The sequence below is a fragment of the Orbicella faveolata genome, unplaced genomic scaffold, assembly GCF_042242905.1.
Source record: "Orbicella faveolata isolate gen_17 unplaced genomic scaffold, um_ofav_v1 contig_24, whole genome shotgun sequence".
Classification (NCBI taxonomy): Eukaryota; Metazoa; Cnidaria; class Anthozoa; order Scleractinia; family Merulinidae; genus Orbicella; species Orbicella faveolata.
Genome location: NW_028301552.1, coordinates 9,904,438 through 9,920,590, shown reverse-complemented (window position 1 = coordinate 9,920,590; position 16,153 = coordinate 9,904,438). Strand labels below are relative to the sequence as shown.

General features: G+C 36.4%; 4 long non-coding RNA genes across 5 annotated transcripts; 2 read left to right on the top strand and 2 right to left on the bottom strand.

Moving 5' to 3' along the window:
- Window positions 1–4,061: 4,061 nt before the first annotated feature.
- On the bottom strand, window positions 4,062–4,679 carry LOC149110328 (uncharacterized). The gene is made up of 2 exons (XR_016207879.1): window positions 4,516–4,679; window positions 4,062–4,311 (listed from the first exon to the last, which is right to left on the bottom strand). It is a non-coding gene; the product is annotated as an uncharacterized LOC149110328 (long non-coding RNA).
- A 4,265-nt stretch (window positions 4,680–8,944) lies between these two features.
- On the top strand, window positions 8,945–9,500 carry LOC110061131 (uncharacterized). The gene is made up of 2 exons (XR_002297933.2): window positions 8,945–9,120; window positions 9,357–9,500. It is a non-coding gene; the product is annotated as an uncharacterized LOC110061131 (long non-coding RNA).
- A 1,979-nt stretch (window positions 9,501–11,479) lies between these two features.
- On the bottom strand, window positions 11,480–15,305 carry LOC149110327 (uncharacterized). 2 transcript variants are annotated; one of them, XR_016207891.1, is made up of 2 exons: window positions 14,818–15,305; window positions 11,480–11,720 (listed from the first exon to the last, which is right to left on the bottom strand). It is a non-coding gene; the product is annotated as an uncharacterized LOC149110327 (long non-coding RNA). The 2 variants fall into 2 exon arrangements; XR_016207892.1 differs by lacking the exon at window positions 14,818–15,305 and adding an exon at window positions 11,959–12,644.
- A 168-nt stretch (window positions 15,306–15,473) lies between these two features.
- LOC110061132 (uncharacterized) lies at window positions 15,474–16,087 on the top strand. The gene is made up of 2 exons (XR_002297934.2): window positions 15,474–15,608; window positions 15,844–16,087. It is a non-coding gene; the product is annotated as an uncharacterized LOC110061132 (long non-coding RNA).
- Window positions 16,088–16,153: the final 66 nt, after the last annotated feature.

Sequence of the window (16,153 nt, the reverse complement as noted above, 5' to 3'; positions counted from 1 at the left end):
TAAAACATCCTTCAGCGATTCTTTATACGTTGGTGGTTTTGGTACTAGTTGTTTTTCCTGCTCTGGTAAAACAGGTTGATCAAATAAATCACCCAGATTCATATCTTCAACCTCATCATCAATATTAATACCATAATCTGGCACACGTTCCTTCTTCTTTGTCTTTCGTCTCATCGGTGGTATTTTCAGATTACTAGCCACAACATCATCTAATTTGGTTGTTACTGGTTTGAACATCTTTTTGAAAGATTCATGACTTGTCTGTTTATCAATATCACTTTGTAATATTGTATTATGAACATAATCGATTTTATTACCCAATTCAGATTTCTTTTTTGCAAGTTCTTTCCACTTTAGTAAACTAATTATAATATTGAATTACATAAAACGTCATGCAATACACCATGTAGTACATCATGTAATAAATCATGTACTATTAAAATAATATACCGATATATATGAAAATACCAAATTATGATATCAAAGAGGATGTTGGTAATTATAAATAATTGTACCAATTTATGCCTGACCGTTGTTTCAGAATATTAATATGCGGGCCATCAGGCTCAGGAAAGACGAATTCAATTCTTCATATGATAATGAATTTACTGTATTTCGATAAATGTTATCTATATGCGAAAAATCTCGAACAATCAAAACTATGAATATCTGATGAAGACTTTCAAAGCAATTAGTAAAGAAGTTGATTATGATATATTGGAAGTTAGTAATGATGAAATACAACCTGTATCAGAAATGAATAATGGTAATCAAAAGCTAGTCATATTTGATGACTTTGTGTGTGAAAAGAACCAAGCACCATTTATCGATTATTTTGTAAGAGTAAGACACAAGAATTGTTCAGTAACATATCTAAGTCAGAGCTACTATAAAACTCCAAAGGATATTAGACTAAACTGCTCTCATTTTTGTATTTATGAGTTTCCATCAGCAAATGAAACATCACTCTTATATCGTGAAAACAATGTTGATAAAAAAAAAAAAATTGATAAAAAAAACTGTATGAAAAGGCTACTAATGATCTGTATATTGACAAACCACGAGAATTTACAGCTAAGAATTTCAATGAGAGATTGCAATTTCTAATCTAACACAATTGTATATGTCTTACTCAAACGGAATATTAGGCTGGTCAGGTGAAGTTGCCTCATCTGAAACAGTAATAGTGAAGGGTAAAAAGGAGACCCTGGAATAGGTTATAAGCTAACTCCTGATGATAATTATGATTTGCAAAATAAGAAAGTGTTCATCTTGGACACTCCTGATGATCATAAAGTTGATCATGATTACAACACAAGAGTCAGAGATCTCAACAGTGCTGTTAATAAAGAATATTTGATCGACAAATTTCTGAAAAAGGACAACGGTGGTAATTATTTTGATTTGAAAGGTTCAGTGATCAAAAATTCAGAACCGTATTATGATGGGTTACACGATGACAATGATCTTGTTCCCAAAAAATATGTTGACAGAAAAAATAGTAAGCAAGATATTGTTATTGCTGATAAAACCAGCATGGCTTATGTTGATACAGAAAACGGCACGAAAAACATTGCTATTGCTGATAAAACCAACAAGTCTTATGTCGACAACGCTGCTACGGCTCTTCTAAATAATATTAATGGAACAAAAGAAGCTCTGCGAGAAATAACGTAAAATTGGATCAAGGTTTGGACAAAAAATTAAGCATTCATGGTGGAAATTCCATGACTGTTGATCTTGATATGGCTAACAATAAATTAATAAATATTGCACCTGGCAGCAACAACAATGATGCAGTCAATTATCAACAGCTCACAACTAAAGTAAATGAAAATGAAACGCTTTTACTTGACGGTTAAAATATAATGGCTGCTGATTTGGGTATGGGTAACAACAAAATTATCAACTTATCCACTGACTCCCACAACATGTTGTCAGCCACCAATATCAGGTACATAAACCAAGTCAACGGGGCTATGATTATAACGCCGACTGATAGTTTCAACAAGAAAATAAATGAGTCACATATCAGCGGCTCAACTGGTAAAAAAAAAATGTTTTCCAATATCTTATAGATGATGTTAATCAATCAACAAGTGAAAAAACATAATCCTTGATGGTATCGAAGACTTTTCTGATTCGCCTCATGATATTAATCAAAAAGCCTATAGTTTCAGAATGGGAGCACAAAACTGGTATGCATCTCGACTGGGTTTCAACATGTATCTACTTCCTGAGGGTGAATTCACTTTGGTGATTGAATTCTTCCTACTGCTATGGATCAGGTGACAGTATCAGTTGTTTCTACTTCCTTGAATATCAGTCAACAATCAACCAGGCTGTTTTCGAAATACAGTAGATCCATCATCATTCACTTGCATAAATATGATGTAACTCCACCTGAATACATTTACGTTGACTTGAAATGCCAGGGTGTTGCATGCATGGCCATTTGGTTATATATGGAATCGAGGGAAAACAGAATGATGTGAGCTCAGATGTATTCGATGAGCTGTATTATTTTAGAAAATGGAAAATTGACATTCAAAACTGCTGTTGATTTTTTGAAATCTACAAACTTCAATAGTAATGTTGACATGAAAAATCATCAGATAAAAAATGTTCAAGATGGTGTTGAAAATAATGATATCGCAAACATAAAACAACTGAATGAATTTGAAAGTAATCTTGTGAAATTTTTCAGAAGAGAAATGCAAACCAAAATCAATCCTTTGAACAATAAAATAACTGAACTGACAACAAAAGCATACGCTGTTGAAAAACAACTAGCTAAAGTGGCATTACACGATCAGGTGTTCAAAAGAATATTCGAATTTTATGCTGATTTATTAGATCCAGAAGAGTTCAAAAGGAGTGGTCCAAATGTGACTGCGTTCAACGATTTGAAGGTAGTTACCTCAACTGGTTCACCAAGTGGCAAACCGTTTTCTGATTTCAGCATGACTTACGGTTTCCACAATTTCTACGGTGAAATGGATGTTAATCTTGATATAACTAAAGATTTTACGATTTTTGTTTTTGTTGAAATAGATTTCAACGTCTCGAGTTATTATTATTTAAGAATTCGTATAGGGAGAAAAGGAGGTTTTGAGACATCATATCACTTTCAAAAACAAAACAATATTGTTACATTGCGAACAGAATTTGATGGAGCAAACAATTTTCTGGATTTAACCGGTGATAAAAGTAAATTTGTAAGCAAGCAGATAATGTTATGGAGTACTAAAAAGAGCCAAAAATTAAGCGCGACTATTGCTGGAATTGATCCGATAGAAACCGTAGACACACACGCCCCCCCCCCCCCCCCCACCCCCACAGCCAGGACACAGAAAACATTCATTTGGAATCAGTAGGGTCTGCTTATCTTTTGAGAATGGGTTTTACGCAATTGGTGGAGATGCTTTTCGTGCTACGGTAGCCGCAGCAAAAAAGTTAGGAACATATTTCGCATTGGATTAAATAATATCTAAACCATATATATATGAAAGCATCAAAGACATGGCAAGAGTAGTTTTTATTCATGAGCCGGCTCCGCGAAGTGTTTCTGGCAGAAGGATTTTTTTTGATTTGTGGAGGGCTGGGAGACATGAAAGTTGCTCACGAGAGGGCTTGACATGGAAGTTGCTCTGAGAGGCCTGAAAATGCATGTTTCGAGTTGAGGCCCGGCGAGGGTATTTTTTTGATTTGCGCAGGGGCGGGAAGGCCGTTTTTTACATAATGTCCTCGTACCGCCATTTACTATACTACTATTATCGTGTAGACAATTACTGGAAAATTGATTCTATACTGCTAAAAAAGATCGAAAGAAATGATTGAGTCTCTCTTTGTCTTTTTAGCTTGACCAAGAAAAAAGAAACTTATTTTCTATTCTCCACCTCTACAGGAGTAGAGGAGTGTGAAGGGGCAATGTATGGTAGAAGCCCGACAAAACTCCAGGGGGTTACAGTGTACCTTCGACGATCTAGCGTTCTTTCCACACGACTAACAATCCCCTATTCGCGTCAAATAGTCCATAATCGATACCAATGAGCCAAAGCGACAATGAAAAAGACGTTTAAATTCTTACGTTTCGTTCTATTTTCTAATATTAGTTAATTTAAGACAGATTTGATCCCATGATATCAATTCCAGTTAAAACGTTCCTTAGGTCCTTGATTCTTGTGTCAGTTTTCCGGGTTTCAGTTAACGATTGTAACTTGTAGTCAACTCTTTCAGTCCTTCGTCCTCCAAATCATCACATTGAATCTGCCTTGCTGCTCGACACACATCTCGTTGGACCTTCTGAAACTAAAATGATAACATAATCCAAATGGAAAGTGTTAGGGAAACTAGTGGTTTGATTGTTATAATCATTCAAATCAAACATTTTAAGGAGTACCTTCAAGACTTACTACATGAACCTTTGGTTAGTACTTAGAATATTCTTGTACAGAAAGCTAGCTAAAAAAGCCAAACTGGTGACTGTAGTTAAAAACCAAAACACAAGCGTACCTCTCTCTTTCTTCCAATGGGTGCTAGCCCAACGGGCCCTCTCCTGCCTTCCGTGCAGGCGACGATTGAGCCAGCTACAAGCACGAAGAGAATAAGTAGTTTAGCCTTCATAGTTCCTCTTTTCTGCTATCGACGAATAAGATAATACTTTTTCTTCTTGCAAGCTCTTTTATAGTATCTTTGCCGTCGTTTTAACCAATGAAATACAATTCTGCCGAGCTATCAATAGTAAAATTGTGGTGAACGTGGCTTTTCCTTTCGCCATAATATTAACCTAGATCAACTTGTGTAAGAGGATGCTATTTTGGATAGAGAGGTTAATGGGACCTGTTATCTTTTTTCCTTGATTCTATGTTAATACCCATAAAGGAAGTAGAGTTTCCATAAATACATGGAATTGTTAATTGTAATCTGTGACTGTGTTTCAATTTACCGCGTGGCTACAACCGGCATCTGGACTTTGAAGTTCAATTTATGGAAGATAAAAACCACACTGGCTTAATTATTGTAAATGCATATTTAACAGACGGATCTTATGATTTAAGTTCAGCCAAATTTCAGACCATATTTTTCAATTCATTTGCACTTTGTTGTCAATGCCGGAATCCTTTATTCTGTAAATGACAGAATCTTGCATTGACATTTGTTTCGCTCAGGATTCACGGACCTGGCAAAAGACAACTTTTCAGTTGTAGACATATGGAAATAGGAGTACATTAAAAGTTAAGATTTCTTGAGTAAACCCAGAGCTCGAGGGGAAGATGACCTAAAGATGAGTTTATCGATCGTATCAAGTTTTGGCTGGTTAAATTTCTGTCTTCAAATTACTTTTTGGAATAAAGGAAGTCCTGCTCAAGTCTCAAATCCAAAAATAGTACTATATGTTCAAGTTATGTGAGCAACCTACTATGAAGAGAAAATCTAAAGGGAAACAAAATTTTGGAATGATAAGCTTGGTAGCATTACAAACTCAGCTAAGTGTGCGATTTTTTCACAATTTTCCGAATTTGCGCCTTTATTCCAAAAATGTGAACGAACACATTGATATTGCCAAAAGGAACGTGGTACTGGAAACATTAGGAAACACGAAATTCAATCCTCGTGCATTAATTTTTGTTTGTTTCTTCTTCTTCTTCTTCTTCTTCTTCTTCTTCTTCTTCTTCTTCTTCTTCTTCTTCTTCTTCTTCTTCTTTTTTCAGTAGTTAATTACTTTAATGGTTTCCTGCACTACTAGTCATTACAACAACTATCACATATATCGCCCAACCTACTTTATTTTTAATTTTGACATTTCTCTCATTTATAACTCAACTAATTTCATGTAAAGTTTTGCGCTTTTGCGAGGGGCATTTTTTTGTAGCTAATGACTAAAGTTTTCTATTCTATACTTAAATAAAACTTTATTAACAAAGACGGAAAGGCATATACTGGTGTATATGAGGTATTTCATAAATAGGATCGTGCAATTAAATTTCTTTAATATTTCTTTTTTGCATGGGCCAGATATGACACCAAATAGTTTTTCGTCAATTGTTGGAGCAAATTTGAGCTGTTGGCAGCGTTAAACCAGTCAATTACGTTGATAACGAAAATCTTTCCTAATCGACAGTTAGGAAAAGTATGATCAATTGAATCTTTCTCACCATAGTAGAGATATTCATCGTCCGCTTTAATCCCACATCGATGAAGCTCTTTTTTAGTAACTACAATCTTATGAATTAATTTAAACTGGAATTCTTTCAATTTTGTCTCCTTGCAAATGCTCTTTAGGGAGGTGAAAATTTTTTTCCAGGCATTCTTATCTAGTCTTATTTTGCTGTTCCAATTCATTGGGCCAGTTTGGCCGACACTGTAAATTTTCTGGTTTAGTGAAGCATAGAAGTCTCTAGTTTTAGCATAGCATTATCCAGTTGTATTTGTGTAGAGTAGTCTGACTGAAACAGAAAGTTATTTCTTGTATATAGTTCGTTTTCCAGTGGCTCTATATTTCTTGCTTTGATTACTAAATATCTTGGGATTGCGCTGGTAACTTGGTAAAATTGGAGAAAATTCGTATCGCAGTCATACGCGCACTAATGACACTCAAGTTGTTTACCCTTTACACGGAGAAACCGTTTTCAAAATTATATTTTTAATAAGAATTACTTAATTATCAAAATTATATTTTTTATAAGAATTACTTAATTTTTGTATTAATTTTTTATTAATCTTTTTATTTATTTTTTATTAATTTTTTATTTATTTTTTTATTAACTGTATTAATTATTTATCTATTAATTGTAATTATTTTATGTATCTTATTAGTACACGACCCCACAAGCTTGTTAGCTTTGACGTCTTTTATCGTGTATAAATAAAGGCTGTATGTATGTATGTATGTATGTATGTATGTATGTATGTATGTATGTATGTATGTGTTGTCAAAGGTTTCTACAAATGGCAAGCAGCAATCCCTAATGATAAGTTTCGGTCGGATTGGCCATTTATCATTTTATCCTATCCACCACCACCCCCCCCCCCCCCGATCCCCTTCCTCCCCCTTACTGTAAGAGACCAAGACGAGCTCAACCACATCATAATTTCCAGATGGCGGTGAAGAACTGCCAATGGTAAGCCCATTTTGCACTCGGAAATTTGTTACAACTTTATCAACAACTGCGGGATCTTTTATTCTTTGACAGATCCAACTTTTTCGTTTTCGTTGAATTTGAACATTTTGTTGTTACGAAGAGAGTTTAAATGAGCGGAAGTCGAAATCAAGTTGGCAGCATTTCAAAGAGGATTTGCTCGGCATAATCATCAGGGCTCTTCTTATGCTTGCTGTAATTCAATACCTGACAATTAAAGTCAAGTGATCAATAAATGTCAATGCTTTTCAGCTTAGAGAGTGGTGTATTTTTGTTGATAAGGCATTCCTAGCGTCAGTTTGAGAGGAACGGCATGGGGAGCGGCTAGGTGGAAACATTCTGTAGGGATTTCTCTTATTAATGCTGTCAACATTTTGACTAATACAACACTTGCTCCGAATTTTCTACCACTTCCCAGTTTAGTAAACTCACACTGCTAGTATGTAACAAGAGACGATTTTTAGCATTAATGGTTTTAATACATGTTGTACGAGACAATTCTTAAAGGAAGGTATAAGTCGACGTTAATAATAGTCCGATTCATCTGCCGGCAGCTATTTTGAACTTAGCTTAGCTGTATAGTGTAACAAATGATTGCTACTATCAGTTAACAAGAAGACGAAAGGAAATATAATGGAGAGAAAGGGTTGTGTGTTACAGATGCCATGCTTTTATGATAAAACGATTTTTCGACAGCTTTTATGCAGTCAATTGAAGACAATTCATTAAGGCACCTAAAGCTTCATAGGTAAACCACGGCACTTAATTTGTTGTCAACCAATTATGGCCACGTTTGTTCAACATGTGACGGAAAGCTCATTTGAAAGGAATGTGTTACTAGAAGTGCCGACTACCATTAGCCGGTGGATGATAGGGGATGGAATTTCGCGTGTTTAAAAGGTCATGGTGCCATTTTTGACGATATCAGTATTCTCACATCTTTTAAAGACGAAAATTGAGCCAATCTTGAAAATTAGTCACGTAACAGAGTTTGTTGTCGCAGTGAGCTTATTACTTCAAAACTTTATTGTTTCCTTCCTTGTTAGGTGAAGGTTATTTTAAAATAATAATAATAATATGACTCCATTTCTGATTTAACAGCTTAACCAGGACTGGATTTCCCATCCCGTAAGTACCTCAACACAGGAACTTAAACAGTTAATTTGACATAATAGATAGACCTCATCTCTGGCCAAAAGTAATTAACACACAGGACATCCCAGTTTTTATTTGTTCCCAGTTTACTCCCATAAATTATCAACTGATAACTTTTGTTCCTCTTATTTCCAGGTTGCCTGATTTCTTTTCCCAGGTTTGATAACCTGACAATTTGCAGGAGATAACTTCAATCCTACTCCAGTTAACATTCCATACATGTATCTCTCACTGGCACGATTAAAGATTCTGGAGTTACCACAAGGTGAAATAGAAGTTGGGAAATATGGGCTAAAACGTCGTAGAAATTAATCTATAATCAGCCAGGCAGAAGGTATTAACAGCATATTAGGCGATATGTCTTTTATCTTCCATTAGACCACTGGCTACACCTACACACGCCGCTATCCGTAATCTAAAATTTACTATTTAATGCATTTCTGTCAAGACGCGGGCTTTCGTTCTGCCAAATATAGAAAGAAAAAGGATAATGGTGTAGTGAATTAACAATTTAGCTTCCTTACTCACCAAAATGAACGAATGCAATGTTCCGCCTTTGAATTAGCCGCACATATTAGACACTAAATTAAAGGGTTGAGCAGAATTGCCTTTCATTGGTTAAAACAGAGGCATAGATACTATAAAATGGATTCCTGCTAGCAAACAAAATACTATCTGTTTCTTCGGGAGAAAGAAAAGAAGAAATATGCAGGCAAAATACTGTCTTCTCTTCGTGCTGTTAATTGGTTCGATTATCGCTTCCACGGATGGCTTTGTGCCCTCGGGAAGGCCGGCCGGAAGGCCGTCTGGAAGGAAGAGGGAGGTACAAAAAAATATTTAATGTCCACTTGTGTTTTGTTTTGTAACTACCTTATCCAGTTTTTTAATTTCTTTTTCGTTTTTGCCAGTTTCTTGAATAATAGTCATCACTTTACCATGTTCTGTACAATAACAGTAACCTATGGAAGCACCGTTAAAAAGCCTTCGTTTGTACTCGTTTGAACGGTGTCCGTTAAAATCTCAGTAACATTTTTCCATTTGAATTCCTCATTATATTAGTTTGAGAAGATCCAACGAGATTTGTGCCGAGCAGCAATGCAGATTCAGTGTTGTGACTTGGAAGATGAAGGAATGAAGGGATGAACGAGATGTCAAGCTACAGTCGTTAAATGGAGATTAAAACACGCAGAACTAAAAAAAGAACAGAGGACCTAAGTACAGTAATGTTTAAAATGGACATGATATCATGGAATTAAATCTGTCATTAATGTTGAAAAATTAAAAAAAAAAAACATAATGAATCGTGAACTTCAACGACTTTTTCTTTTTCACTTAACCACACATTACTAAGGTAACGTTCACACTTCGCTAGAGAAATTTGAAAATGCATCTTCATTTCTACCGCAGCTTTATTTCTATTCCATCACGAAAACAGAGCTTTTCGAAAACGTTCTTCAAAACGGAACAATTTGAAAGTGCCGGCTTTTCGTTTCCATCCGGACGAAAGACGTTTGGAGAACGAAGCTTTTCGATAACGATGGCGTCGCGATAATTATGCATGCGATTTCCCAAACAGAGTTTTACGCAAACCCAAATCCGAAATGGCCGTGATTGTTGGGTTTTTAAATTCCCCCGGCGTGGTGTGGACGGAAAACACTGGACACGTTTTCCGAGTGAAACCTCAGTTTTGAAATTTCGCCGGCGTGGCGTGGAAGGGGCCTTTCACCATATAGTATGCTCATTAATATAGATCGAGGCTTACTTTGATGCGACTAAGGGTATTGTTGCTCGTGCGGATGGGACGCTAGAGCATGGCAGGTAACTCCAGCAGTCTGGCGGATTTCCACGATAATTGCCTATTCACTCTCCTCCTCCACTCTCGCACTCCAGGAATCATTAGAATACAGTTTCTCGTCCTGAGAAAATAATTGACTTCTTAAAGGGTAATTGACGCGATAGGAGGGCTTATTCAGGAGGGCTCACATTCGGACGGAGGCTTTAAACCGGAATTTCTCTTGTGATCTTTAGCGCTTTACCTTGAGCAAGCAGAAACACTAAGCTGTGAGAAAAAACGAAGGTTTACGTTTATTACGCGGTTACTTCTCTCTGCGAAGAAAATACTGAGGAGTATGAAGAGGAAGGGGCTGAATTGAAGGAGGGTAACTGCGATTATCTAGCGTCCTATTCACACGAGTAACAATATCCCTAGCCACATCAAAGTAGAGCTCGATGTAGAATAATGAGCCAGACTATGTGGAGTAAGTGACAAAGAACAAGTCGCTGAAGTTTTCACGATCTGTTAAGGTGGGACTTAAAACACACAATGTTTCAAACATTTTCTCGTGGCTAAGAGTTAACTCCAAACCATGGCAAAGTATACATTTTTAAAACGCTCAAAGACCAAAGATTATGAAAAAAAATATTTGTGTACCTACAACTGTATTGTAACCTGACACCGGCTGATTAAATCTGCCATCTACTGGGGAATGCCTGGGCTTACTCGAGAAAAGATAACTCCTACAAGAACTGATCAAAAGGAATAATTTTTACATTTCACAAAAGAAGACAAATAGCTTGCTGGGATGAGCATAGAGATTTATGAAAAGTTGAAAACACGTGAAATGATGACCAGTTAAATCTGATACAGAAAATCTAGCATACGTTTCAATACATAACTTGGACAGAATGCACTGGATGGAAAAGTTCCATGCTTATCCCACAGAACGTACTCAGAACAACAAATCCTGAAATTTTAGCTCAATTGAATAAATCATTCTCAAGATATTTTTTCTAGAAGGCGAAAATAACTCGTTTTGAGAAAACGAGCTTTAAACTTACAGTAACATTACTTGTCAAAATAAAACTTCAATACCTTAAGATTCGAGTTCCGCGAAAAACAAAACTTCGAATTTCTTTCAAAATTTTAGCTTAAGTCCCGCCTTAACTAGTTCATTTTCACACTTTGGTTTATATAACACATAGGGGATTCAGTTAAAGGGGCAATTATTGTGGAAACTCGACAAAACGCTGCAGGTTCCTTGAGCTGATCTACCTAGAGTCCTATTCACACAAGTAACAATACCCTTAGTGGCATCAAAACAAGCCTCGAGCTATATCTAGCCAGACTATGTGCATGGTTTAAGTAATGTGTAGTGTAAGTGACAAAGAAAAAGACGATTAAATTTTCACGATTCCTTAATCCGTTTATTTTCCAACATCAGTTTGAGATAGATTTGATTCCATGATATCAAGTCGAGTCCAATTAACACGCTACTTCGTTCCTTTGTTGCTCCGTTAGTTTACCGGGTTTTAATGTCCATTTGAACGATTGTAGCCTGGCATCTCTTTCATTCCTTCATCTTCCAAGTCATCACATTGAATCTGCTTTGCTGCTCGGCACACATCTCGTTGGATCTTCTCAAACTAATATGATGGGATATTTAAATGGAAAGTGTTACTAAAACTTGTGGTTTGCTCGTTGGAATCATTCAAATCAACATTTCTTGAGATTTACCTTCGAGAATTATTGCATAAACCTTGAACCTTTGATTATTAGTTATAGTACAGTTCCAGTTGAAGTGAAAATTTTTGTTCAGGAAGCTCGCTAAAAAAAAAAGCCAAACTAGTGACTGTAGTAAAAAAAAAACACACACAAGAGTACCTCTCTTTTTTTTCCCATGGGTGCTTGGGAAGCTCCTAAGACTTCCATGCAAGTGACAATTGAGCCAGTCACTAGCACGAGAAGAATAACAAATTTGGCCTGCATAGTTTCTCTTTTCTTCTATCGATGAGTTAGATAATATCGTCTCCTCGCAAGCCATTTTTTTAGTATCTTTTCTCCGTTTTAACAAATAAAATACAATTCTGCCGAACTATCAATTGCAAAATTGCGGGGAACTTGGCTTTTGTTTTTGTGTTTGGGTGGTGCGGCTAACTCAGAGGCATAATATTAACCTAGACCAACTTGTGTTAACGGAAGCTGTTCTAGAGGTTAATAGGAGCTGTTAACTTTTTGCCTTAATTGTTATATTAATACCCATAAAGGCGTTAGAGTTCACATAAATACATGGAATGGTTAATTATAGACGGTGGTGTGTCTCAATTTACCACGTGGCTACCGCCGTCATCTGGACCATACAGTTCAATTTATGGACTATAAAAAGCACACTGGCTTAATTATTGTCAACGCTTATGTGATAGATGGATCTTGTAGTTTAAGTTCAACGAAGTTTCAGATCATATTTTCCAACTCTTTTGCACTTTGTTGTCAATTCCGGAATCCTTTATTCTGTAAATGACAGAACCATGCATTGACGTTTGTTTCGCTTAGGATTTGACCTAGCAAAAGAGAACAGGTGAAGACAACTTTTCATTTGTAGATATATTGAAATAGGATTGCATTAAAAGCTAAGATGTCTTGAGTATTACCAAGAGCTTAAGGGAATGATGACCTACAGATGATTTTATCGATCGTCTCAAGTTTCGGCTGGTTAAATTTCTCTCTTCAAAATAAACGTTTGTAACTCAATGGAAATCCTGATCAAACTCTCAAATCTAAAAATGGAACTATAAGTTCAAGTTAAGTGAGCACCAACCTTCCATGAAGAGAAAATCTAGAGAGAAAAAACATTTTGGAATGATAAGCCTACTAACATTACAACCTGAGCTAAGTGACTAATTTTTAGGAGTCAAAATTTGCGCCTTTACTTGAAAAATGTGGGCCAACATTTTGATATCGCTAAGAACAAGGTGGCATCGTCGTGCACTAATGACACTCAGGTTGTTTGCCATTTCCACGGAGAAACCGTTTAGTCAAAGGTTTGGGCAAATGGTAAGAAAAATCCCTGATTGTAAGTTGCGTTCGGATTGGCCATTTACCATTCCCTGCAAAACAACAACAACAGCAACAACAACAACAACAACAACAACAAAATTTCCGAAAGAGACCAATACGAGTTCGACCCGATCATAATTTCAAAATGGCGGTGAAGAATTGCAAATGGTAAGCACATTTTCCACTCGGTCGGAAAGATTTCAGAGAACTTTGTGAACAATACCGGAATCTTTTACTTTCTGACAGATCCAATATTTTCGTTTGCGTTGCATTTGAACATTTTTCGCAATACTGAGAGATTAAATGAGCGGAAGTCGAAATCAAGTTGGCAGGGGTTGATGGAGCATTTCAAAGAGGAGTTGCTCTGCATAATAATCGCGGCTCTTCTTATGTTTACTGCAATTCATATTCCTGTCAAGGTCACGTGATTAATGAATGTCGAGTTGCCTTTCAGCTTAGAGAGTGGTGTATTTTTGTTAATGAGGCATCTCTGGCCTCAATTCGAGAGAAACAGCACAGGGAGCGGCTACGTGGAAACATTCTGTAGAGTTTTCTCTATTAATGCTGTGAAGACTTTGCCGTTTTGTTTGACTAAAACATCACTTGCTCCGAACTTTGTAGCCCTTCCCAATTTAGTAAATTCACACCCGTAGTATGTAACAGGAGACGATTTTTAGCATTAATGGTTTTAATCCATGCTGTACGAGACAACTCTTAAAGGAAGGTGTGAGTCGTCGTTAAATATACTCCAGTTGCCGGCAGATGATTGCCGGCAGCTATTTTGAACATCGCTTTGCTGTGTAGTATAACAAATAATTGCTACTATCAGTTAACAAGAATACGAAAGGAAAGATAATGGAGAAAAAGGTTTGTGTGTTACAAATACTATGCTTTTATGGTAAAACGCTTTTTTGATAATAAGCCACCTGCTTTTAAAAGTTAAAGGGTGATTGTATCTCAAAAAGGTAAAAAAAAAAAAAAGTGTACAAAAAGGGTTATGCTTGATAAACCAGCATGGACCTGTTCACTGAGAAACTTGACATCGGCGGAAAAAAGTTTCTTATGCAGTCAATTGAAGACGTAATATATCAAACATGAGAGACAGCGTTTCATCGGGATATCCAAACTCCGCCCAGCGGAGTATTTTTGACGAAATTCGAGTTGATGGGATAGCCGATGAAACACTGTTTCGAGTATTTGATATATCTTCTCAATCGAAACAAAAACTAAGGAGCAAACGGAGAAGTAAAATCGTCAAAATCTATGCTAATTAAGACCAGGTATCCAAAAAACCTCCTTCACTGTTGCGATTTTCTTTGTTTTAACTTGATGATTTGTTACTGAGTTTGAGAAAATTCACCTTTATCTGCAATCTGCAATCCACAATTTCATTTACTCCTGTAAGCGTCCTGGTTATACACCCCCTCCCCCCTTCCTCCAACCCATACGTCCCGTTTATAAGCCCGCGTGAAACCCTTATGAACTTGTATATGCCCGGGGGTAACAACCGCGATTTTACGGTATGCACAACAGCGCTTTTCAAATATGATGCAACATTGTTGAGCGGCAAATTGCATGAGAAATTTCCTCGTATTATAGGTAAAAGGAAATCTAGTTTTGCAAAAATATATTCGTCTTGTTCAATCGCTATTAAAAAAAATCCTGAACTGACTGAGAAACACTTACACTTAGGACAGTCAGAGATGAATAGCAAAAAGTTTCACAGGTAAACCACGTCACTTAATTTGTTATCAACAAATTATGGTCGCGTTTGTTGAACATGTGACGGAAAGCTCATTCACAAAGGAATGTGTCCCTAAAACTGCCGACTACCATCATAGTACCTTTATTGTTAGGTGAAGCTTATTTTAAAATAATAATAATTACCACAAGGTGAAACATAAGTAGGGAAATATGGACTAAAACGTCGTAGAAATTAATCTATAATCAGCCAAGCAGAAGGTATTAACAGCATTTTAGGCGATATGTCTTTAATCTTCCATTAGACCACTGGCTGCACCTACACACGCCGCTATCCGCAGTCTAAAATTCACTATTTAATGTATTTCTGTCAAGACACAGGCTTTCGTTCTGCCAAATATAGAAAGAAAAAAAGTTAATGGTGTAAATGGTAAATTAACAACTCAGCTTATTTACTCACAAAAATGAACGAATGCAATGTTCCGCCTTTGAATTAGCCGCAAACATTAGACACTACATTAAAAGAAAAGCTACCTTCACCGCTATTTTGAATTGAGAGTTGAGCAGAATTGCCTTTCATTGGTTAAAACAAAGTTATAGATACTATAAAATGGATTCCTGCTAGCAAACAAAATACTATCTGTTTCTTCGGGAGAAAGAAAAGAAGAAATATGCAGGCAAAATACTGTCTTCTCTTCGTGCTGTTAATTGGTTCGATTATCGCTTCCACGGATGGCTTTGTGCCCTCGCAAAGGCCGGCTGGAAGGAAGAGGGAGGTACAAAAAAATATTTAATGTCCACTTGTGTTTTGTTTTGTAACTACCTATCCAGTTTTTTTATTTCTTTTTCGTTTTTGCCAGTTTCTTGAATAATAGTCATCACTTTACCTTGTTCTGTACAATAACAGTAACCTATGGAAGCACCGTTAAAAAGCCTTCGTTTGTACTCGTTTGAACGGTGTCCGTTAAAATCTCAGTAACATTTTTCCATTTGAATTCCTCATTATATTAGTTTGAGAAGATCCAACGAGATTTGTGCCGAGCAGCAATGCAGGTTCAGTGTTGTGACTTGGCCGAAGATGAAGGAATGAAGGGATGAACGAGATGTCAAGCTACAGTCGTTAAATGGAGATTAAAACATGCAGAACTAAAAAAAGAACAAATGACTTAAGTAATGTTTAAACTGGACTTGATATCATGGAATTAAATATGTCTTAAATTAATGTTGAAAAATGAACAAAATGGCGAATCGTGAACGTCAACGACTTTTTCTTTTTCACTCAACCACACATTACTTAGGCAGCGTTCACACTTCGCAAGAG